General features: G+C 45.6%; 1 long non-coding RNA gene across 1 annotated transcript; it reads left to right on the top strand.

Moving 5' to 3' along the window:
- Nucleotides 1-3,812: 3,812 nt before the first annotated feature.
- On the top strand, nucleotides 3,813-6,921 carry LOC147975116 (uncharacterized). The gene is made up of 3 exons (XR_015600515.1): nucleotides 3,813-4,115; nucleotides 5,237-5,311; nucleotides 6,599-6,921. It is a non-coding gene; the product is annotated as an uncharacterized LOC147975116 (long non-coding RNA).
- The last annotated feature ends 2,495 nt before the right edge of the window (nucleotides 6,922-9,416 follow it).

Here is a 9,416-nt window from a genome sequence, read left to right as displayed (position 1 = left end):
TTTGCATCTTGCATATGATTTATTTCTTGTACTTCTTCACATTTGTTTAATCGCCATTTATGATGAGACACTGTTAACTTGGCAGAGCGATATTTGTAGCATCTTTCATATGGTGTCTACCTTCCATTGCATTGCTTCTAATTTGGTGAAATGTCTTCTTCTTAGTTTACACATCATAGTTCTGGTTATCTCTTCCGTCCTGTTTTTCATACATATTACATCCTCCTATCATGTTGTTGTCTAACATCAAAGTTCAGTTCGTCTGCATCACGCATCAATTTGTTCTGAAGAACTAAATTGTTATTCATTTTTCTTGTCGGCTTGACTTAACATGGCACAGAGAAAGAGGAAGAAACACAGAATGGCAGGGAATGAGAAGCGGATGAATCCTGCAGATTCTGCTGGTACTGATGGTGCAATAGAAGGTCAAAGTCCAGCAGAAAATTCTACAAACATGGCATCCCATGCTACACGAGTTGCAAAAAAAGACAAACAGAAAGAAATAGCTGCCACCAAACAAGCAGAGACAACCCTAGTTCTTGCAACACCTACCACAGTACTACCAGCTGCACGACGTACTCGTGCGTCAACTGAGCTAGCAGCACGTTCCCAAGATCCCTTGCCACCTGACACTACTTCCCAAGCACTCTTGACACAAGATGAGTTGGCAATATCAGATGAACGTTGTGAGCTTCAACAGCAAGAAGGTAGTTGCTGGAGTCAAGTTACAGTTGCATGCTTCTTTATATATAGTCTCACTGTTTGATGTACACTAACACTTCCTATGTTTGTTGTTGGACTAGCACCTAGGCACAAGAGGAAACAAACATCAGGGATAATGCTCGATAGGTTAACTAAATCTAGAGGAGGAAGAATGGAGATCCGTTTTGAGGTAGGTTTTAAAAGGCCACGTGATGCTACAGAGTCAGCCAAGTTAGTATCAGAGGCAACGGTTGCTGTTAGGTGCCATGTACGTATCCTCCCAACATGGATTCAGTACAGGAATGACAAAGACGAAACCCAGTTCAACACCTTCCTCGACCATTTATCTGTAAGTATGGTTATGTATGGAAACTAGTAATATCGTCTTGCTCTGTCCAATACTTTCTAGGTTGCTGATAATGAGACTCCCATAATTTTCAACAGATGAGGTTCAAGTTGGATAGCCAAGATGATGCAACCAGACAAGCTTGCACCCATGTTTTCAAGTCTGCTCTGCGACAGTATCGGTATAACTTGAGGAAAACTCACTTTGAAGGCAAGGCTAACTGTGAACTTGCCCAAACATCTCCAGTGGAAAATATATCTGATGAAGACTGGAGAGGCCTCGTTAAACACTAGTCCGATCCGAAGTATCAGGTACATTATATATATGTCATCAGATCACATGTTGAAGTCCTATTTACGCATGTGCCATACAAATATATCTTCTTGTAGGTGAACTGTTCAAAGAACAAGGCCAACCGTACGAAAGTGAAATTCCAACAGACGACAGGATCTCGTAGCTATATTGCACACTGCGAGGCTCTTGTAATTAGCAGCTGTTTCACTCTTTTCGCTGTACCATATTATCAGATCTATATTGACTTGTTCCAAATGCAGAGGAAAGCCCGCAAGGACCAAAAAGTACCTGAACCAAATGCTGTGGAAATCTTCAAGGACTGTCACACCAGCAAGAAGAAGGGCATGACTACACCAGTCAAAGCCACTATTGTAAGTCCTTAACCCTCATGCCTTTTAACTACTACTTACTCTCACTTGTGCCTTGAACTGCATGGTTTGCAGCCAATATCTATTACTCTTTTCAATTTTATACACGATTGTCTTAGCGTATCATTGCACCTTACCAGGTTTAAAAGAGAGGAGTGATGTTCCTTTCATCTTGACCCGTAATCTAGTTCCATGCTGGACTTGCCCACACAACGTTACAATTGCTTGTTTGTCTGTTCTCAGTTGTTTTGTGATATGAATGACGTCATACTATGCTTACCGTATTATAAAATTCATCTCTTCATCCTTAGCCCTCAATACAATGTGAAGAAATAGACAATACATTAGCGATGGTACATGGTCATATGTTTGGAACCTGGTTTTATTATGTACTTTGCAATAAAATACAACTAATATTTTACATGGGGTCACCAGAATAAGTTATGTATATAGACCAAAGCTATTTTGTTTGGTTTTGCTGCCTCCTTAATATCTTTTGTTCTGGTACTACTAATGTAAAACCTCAACTTTTTAGCGAGCTATGGAAAAAAATGGTGGAACCGCCACCTTCTGAAGGTGGCGAGGCAACTATAACCGCAATGTCAGCTCTTGCTGCAGTGGGTCAGTACCTGTCCACTAACAGTGCCAAAAGCACGTTCCTGCGTAATACTGGGTTGGTTGTTAAGGCAATATCGTCCAAACTGCCTCATGATCAAGATATGCAAGCTCAAAGCAATGTTGTATCTGTGCTCCAGACACAAGTCCATTCCCTAACAGAGACCCTTTGTGAAACAAGGAGAAACATTGCTCAATGTCGTCAAGATATGCATGGTTTTGAAACCAGACTATCAGACATTTGCTATGTTGTTCAGGAGCCTAGGGGAAATGAAAGCGAGGGTTATGGTGCTCCATCGGATAATACAGCATGAAAATGTAACAGTCAGGTCAAATGAACTGAGCTTCTGAACTTCTGGTGGTGCATTTATCTACTAGACTGTTAAGTTTTATGCCAACCATCCTTTTGTTATATAGTTGTAATTTGTTTTGGTGCAATACAAAATGTATTCTTAACGTGCAGCCACATCCTGAAGAAAATAGCAAGCCATTTTTGTATAGTGTAGGGTGTTCCCTATATTTGCACTGGTGGCGATCTTTGATGCCGAGTGGATGTAATCTGTGCAATCGCCTTAATAGCCTAGCGTTAGTTTCGGCCTTATTTATTTCCTAGTCTTCTTTTTCCCTGGTTTTCTAGTGGCCACAACTACCATGGGCCATATACGGGCCATAGGATCCATGGGTCACCTACGGGCCGTCGATAAATGGGCCTGTAATCGGTGGGCCTCGGGCCGTCGGATAAATGTGTCTACATGGGCCATAATCGGGCGTAATGGTATCGGCCCAGCACGGTAACAGGCCGTTAACAGGCCGTAGGACAGCAAAGGCTTAATTCCGTGTGAGGCCCGGATAATTAAGCTACAGTAATCCTCTCCTAATGATGCCACGTCACTTTGATTACTGTTGTTAAACTCTCGTTAGTTCAAACCTGGTCCAAATTCAAATTTAACTTAAAGTCCAAAATAAAAGTTTTTAAACATGAAAGCTAAAATGTTCAAAGTGTGGCAAATAATCGATGGATATTTGTCATGTTGGAACAAACCTCTTTTGGATTCCGAAGCTGCCCCTGGAAATTATTTAGTGGTCCAGCATCTTTTGAAATTGACCTTTTCAATTTCTAAAAATGGTTAGACAACTCATTTTGACCCAATACTTTTTTTTCCATCTCAATTTATTGTGTTAGAATTATGTGCCACGTTTCGCTCAAAACAAAACTCTTTTGGTACAAAAAGAAAATGCAAACATAGGCAGAAAAAAGGAGTTAGACAAAAGAAAAGGAAAAACCCGATCAGCAAAAGAAAACAAAACCCCTCCCCACTAATTCCCCTGGGCCTTGGCCACTAGGCAGGCCCAGCCCACCGCCAGGTCGTTCCCCTTCCTCTATTCATCGGGAGCTCGTGGACAGAGGGCGGCCGTACACGGCGCCGATGGCCACGGGGCGGCCATCCACTCCCCTTGGCGCCCTACAAGGTTGCTCCCTCCCCCCCTGCGAAACCCTAGCCCACCGTTTTCCCCTCGCTCGTCTTTCTCCCTCTTAATTTCGTCCATGCCCGGGCGCAACCGTCGTCGCGCCGCCATCGTTGTCGTGGTCGACGTCCACCACGAGCCGCAACGAGAAGACCAGGAGGTGGGCACCAGTGTCCTCGACACCTGAGTAGAAGGAGCTGTACCGCGGAGTTCCAAGCCTCGCCATCGACCTGTCTTCGTCACCACGGTCGTCGTTGCCGATTTCGTCGATCCGCTCGACCTCGTGCTTCCCCGGCTTCCCCGAGACCAATACGAGCACCAATGTGAGCATCCGGTCCTCCCTGACCCCCTCTTCCTCCTCCCCATGCCCCTTAGGCACCGATTCGTTGAGCTCCGCCCGTTGACCACCGTCGCGTACAGGCCTCTGGCCGCCTCGCCTCTGACTGCGCCCCAGCGTGCGTCCGCGTGCCCGCAGCCGCGCTCGCTGTAGCACCGCGGCTGCCCCGCGCTCGCCTCGCTCGTTACCGCCGGGCCACGCCTGCTCCGGCCTGCCGCCGACCGCGTCCTAGTTGCCCCGCGCCCTACCCCCGCTCTCCCCTGCTCGCGTGCTGCTTGCCACGGCGGCTGCACTCGCCGCTGCTTCTCCTCCCCCCCCCCCCTGCCTGCTCCCACTAAGCTGGCGCCCAGGGTCGCGGAGGCAGCCGCCGCTGCTGGTTGTGGCCGAGGCCGCCGGCACACTTCGACGCCCGTGCGTGCCCGCCCGGCCCCTGTTTAGCTTAGGGACAAACCCCCCTCTGATTAGGCTACCCCCTGCTAATTACATACTAACTAGTGGGCCCCTTAGATAAAACAGCTCACCAAATCCCTCTGTTAAAGTATACAACCAATGACATGTGGGTCCCCCTTATTTAGATTAAAGGAAAATCATTTCATAAGTCATTAGGACACTTACATGTGGGACCCCCCTGTACTATTCATCTGTTGAACGGTCAATGTTGACTGGGTCAACTGGGCCCTCTGGACCCATCTGTCATCCACTGTGGCTACCCAACAGTGTGTGCACATAGAATTTTCTACTTAATTTCGAATTTAAATTTATTTCAGAAAATACAATAACCTTTGAAAATTCATATAAAATAAACCGTAACTCGGATGGAAAAACTTTGTACATGAAAGTTGCTCAGAACGACAAGACGAACCCGGATACGCAGCCCGTTCGTCCGCCACGCACCCCTAACATGTCAAACTCGCAACTTTCCCCCTCCGGCTCCTCTGCCCGAAAACACGAAACACCGGGGATACTTTCCCGGATGTTATCCCCCTTCACCGGTATCACCTACTACCGCGTTAGGGCACCTCTAACGTCGTTACTTGTCTTGTCATGCATCACTATGCATATGCTTGCTTATATATTTATTGTTTCTCCCCCCTCTTCTCTCGATAGACACCGAGACCGATGCCGCTGCTACCCAGTACGACTACGGAGTTGACGACCCCTCTCTCTTGCCAGAGCAACCAGGCAAGCCCCCCCTTTGATCACCAAATATCGCCTACTCTTCTCTATACTGCTTGCATTAGAGTAGTGTAGCATGTTACTGCTTTCCGTTATTCCTATCCTGATGCATAGCCTATCCTTGCTAATACTGTTGTTACCATTACCTGCTATCCTACTGCTTAGTATAGGATGCTAGTGTTCCATTAGTAGCCCTACCCTCTTGTCCGTCTGCCATGCTATACCACTGGGCCGTGATCACTTCGGGAGGTGACCACGGGCATATACAATATACTTTACACAGTTACCTTACCTGTGATACTGTTCGGAGATGGGGGCTGAAGGGGCAGGTGGCTCCATCCCGGTAGAGGTGGGCCTGGGTTCCCGACGGCCCCCGACTGTTACTTTGAGGCGGAGCGACAAGGCAGGTTGAGACCACCTAGGAGAGAGGTGGGCCTGGCCCTGGTCGGCGTTCGCGGATACTTAACACGCTTAACGAGATCTTGGTATTTGATCTGAGTCTGGCTACTGGCCTATACGCACTAACCATCTACGCGGGGACAGTTATGGGCACTCGACGTCGTGGTATCAACCGAAGCCTTCGTGACGTCAGCAACTGAGCGGCGCGCGCCGGATTGGACTGGAACGCCACTAGGCTAGGTCTGCTTCCGGCCGCGTTCGCAACATGCAGGTGTGCAAAGGGCGATGGGCCCAGACCCCTGCACCATAGGATTTAGACCGGCGTGCTGACCTCTCTGTTGTGCCTAGGTAGGGCTGCGACGTGTTGATCTTCCGAGGCCGGGCATGACCCAGGAAAGTGTGTCCGGCCAAATGGGATCGAGCGTGTTGGGTTATGTGGTGCACCCCTGCAGGGAAGTTAATCTATTCGAATAGCCGTGATCTTCGGTAACAGGACGACTTGGAGTTGTACCTTGACCTTATGACAACTAGAACCGGATACTTAATAAAACACACCCTTCCAAGTGCCAGATACAACCGGTGATCGCTCTCTCACAGGGCGGCGAGGGGAGGATCATCGGTTAGGATTATGCTATACGATGCTACTTGGAGGTCTTCAGTCTACTCTCTTCTACATGCTGCAAGACGGAGGCTGCCAGAAGCGTAGTCTTCGTAAGGATTAGATATCCCCCTCTTATTCTGGCTTTCTGCAGTTCAGTCCACCGATATGGTCCTTTACACATTTACCCATGCATATGTAGTGTAGCTCCTTGCTTCCGAGTACTTTGGATGGGTACTCACGGTTGCTTTCTTCCTCTTTTCCCCCTATCCCTTCTACCTGGTTGTCGCAACCAGATGTTGGAGCCCAGGATCCAGACGCCACCGTCGATGATGACTCCTACTACATCGGAGGTGCCTACTACTACGTGCTGCCCGCTGACGACGACCAGGAGTAGTTAGGAGGATCCTAGGCAGGAGGCCTGCGCCTCTTTCGATATGTATCCCAGTTTGTGCTAGCCTTCTTAAGGCAAACTTGTTTAACTTATGTCTGTACTCAGATATTGTTGCTTTCGCTGACTCGTCTATGATCGAGCTCTTGTATTCGAGCCCTCGAGGCCCCTGGCTTGTAATATGATGCTTGTATGACTTATTTTATTTGTAGAGTTGTGTTGTGATAACTTCCCGTGAGTCCCTGATCTTGATCGTACACGTTTGCGTGTATGATTAGTGTACGGTCAAATCAGGGGCGTCACAAGTTGGTATCAGAGCCGACTGCCTGTAGGAATCCACCTTTCCAACTCCTTGGCCGAAGTCGAGTCTAGTCATTGAAAAACTTTTACTAACATGGTTGTGCGGCTTACGGGCCCACGTCGCCCTCTGGGTGGTATTAGGATCTTTTACTCCTCGATCCTTACTCTGGGACTCTGAACTCTCTTCTATTCGGGTTAAATGAATTTTGCTAAAATCTAACATTAGGATCTCGTTATTACTTTCTCCCGGAGAGCCCTTCATTACAGATGATCGACTGCTTCAACAGAAGATTCTGATAATACTTTCCGATGTTCTCCTAAAACTTGGTGCCATTGCTTTTGCAATTCCCTACCACCGAAAAATCCCTATGGATAAATACTTACACTTGTCGTTCTTACTTTTATTCCCAGTTGGTCTTGTTATTACAAGATACCCCGAAATACTCGTCGTTGTTTCGATAATCCTTTGAGCTTACTGCATTGCTGTTCTTTGTCACCTGAATACCCCTACGGATAATTCTCGCACTTATCGAGTATCCACTCATCCCCCAGTTGTTCATGTGTTTCACAATGGTCATCGAAATACTATTCGATCCTCCAAAAATCCTTAGTAGCTTATTGCTCTGCAATACTTGTTTGCTTGCATGATGGATGCTTTCTGTATGTCTGGCAATATTCGTTAGTATCCTTAGACACCGTCATTTTGATCCCTTTGATTCAACATGAGTGCGAATGCACGCAATCATCAGTTGATCCTACTAAATTATCTTTCCGGCTCAGACGTCATTTTAAACATGAGCTGGTTCTCAACAAATCCAATTGCCGTCGATTGTACCCCTAAGGCTATTCAACTTATCCATCCCTAATCAGAACATTGCTTCTGATCCCTTGATTTGAAAATCATAATTACTTTGCATTTGAGCTCTGGATTAGTCAGTTGTTTCCATAATCCAATGCCTTTGCATTGTTACTTCCTCTGGTTGTGTGCCGATGCTCACGTCAGCTCTGTTATGGACCGGCAGATCCTTTAATGGACTTTATCCGACAACGTCCTTCATATTCAATAACCTTGTGAGCCTTCCCTCGGATACATAATGCCTTTGGTAAATGGTATCATCTACTTTCTCAACCTTGCTCTACTTTCGAGCTTGTGATATTTACTCTTGAAATTTGTGGTATATGTTTCTAAGAAGCCCCTATGGGTTGAACATATGCCTTCTCTAAACTGTGTGAACTCGAAAGTTTTCACGAGTCATACACTTCTGGTATTTTGCCAAATAAAATTTCAACACTACCACTTCTTCGAAAGTGAGAAGTGAATGAAAGGTTATGCATTGGAGAAGTGGGAGTTGACCTTGAACTTTGTGTTCATGCCCATGGACACGATGTAGATCTTATCATTAAAGCTTCTCTTAAATTAAATTATTCCTTTGGTATAAGTTCATCTTATATCCGGGATCTGGCCTTTTGCAATAGTGTTTCCGACCATGTTCTCCTTTAAATACCATTTCTCGGACAAGTTGAAGTAATTGTCTTCTACAGATCATTGCACCCGACCAACCTTTACTTTGATCTACCGTTGTGTATTACACTCTGGTATCTCAAGAATATCATAGAACTGCATAACTTCTTATGGGTTCTTCATCAACTATTATTTCTCACCGATTCCAATTTTCCCGGGTTCTGGGTTGTCATCAACCGAGGACACAAATAACTGAATCGATTCTGCACTTTGGTTCAATAACTCTTAAATAATTGTTGTTGCTTACGAGTTAATAATCACTTAAGTCATTCCTAGCCTGATCGGCTATATCATCATTGTGCTAAATTTTAACTGTGCTACTTGGTCCTTCTTCCCAGAGCAAAAATTTCGAGGTGAGCTAATCTTACGTCGATCTTCCTCGTCATAGCAATTGTCCTTGAATGACAAGCTTGATTTCAAGTTTGTGTTGTACCTATGTTTTGAATAACTTCTCGCTTCATCATTCTGTTGACTTGATGTCATCGCCGATCGGTTACATCTTCTTGAAACCTCTCGACAAATGTGTCGTGATCATCATCAACATTTTGACCCCTTCCAGGATATCTATTGAATTCATGATGAGAAGTACCTCCTTGCCCTCGATGATTTGTGTTATCATCGACCACTTTATTTCCTTCTGTTCAACACCAACTTGTTTGTGTTTCTAGCAACCCTATTGCTTTCAAGTTAATGGTCGATAATTCATTCTTAGACTATTGGTTGTTGAATAACCTATCTAACATTGGTCATGCTACCTAAGGCCATATTTTGGGTGCACTTTTCAACCAATGCTTAATTGTGTATGTTTTCCTCGAGCATACATCCTTATATCATTTGATCCGACAAATGTTATCTCCTTGTTCACATAATTGTGGAAATCCATCTTTTGAAAATCTCAATG

The sequence above is a fragment of the Triticum urartu genome, chromosome 4A (genome assembly GCF_056163025.1).
Source record: "Triticum urartu cultivar PI428250 chromosome 4A, HENAU_Tu73, whole genome shotgun sequence".
Taxonomy (NCBI): Eukaryota; Viridiplantae; Streptophyta; class Magnoliopsida; order Poales; family Poaceae; genus Triticum; species Triticum urartu.
The sequence above is the reverse complement of the archived record's forward strand: the minus strand, read 5'-3'. Positions and strand labels throughout refer to the sequence as shown.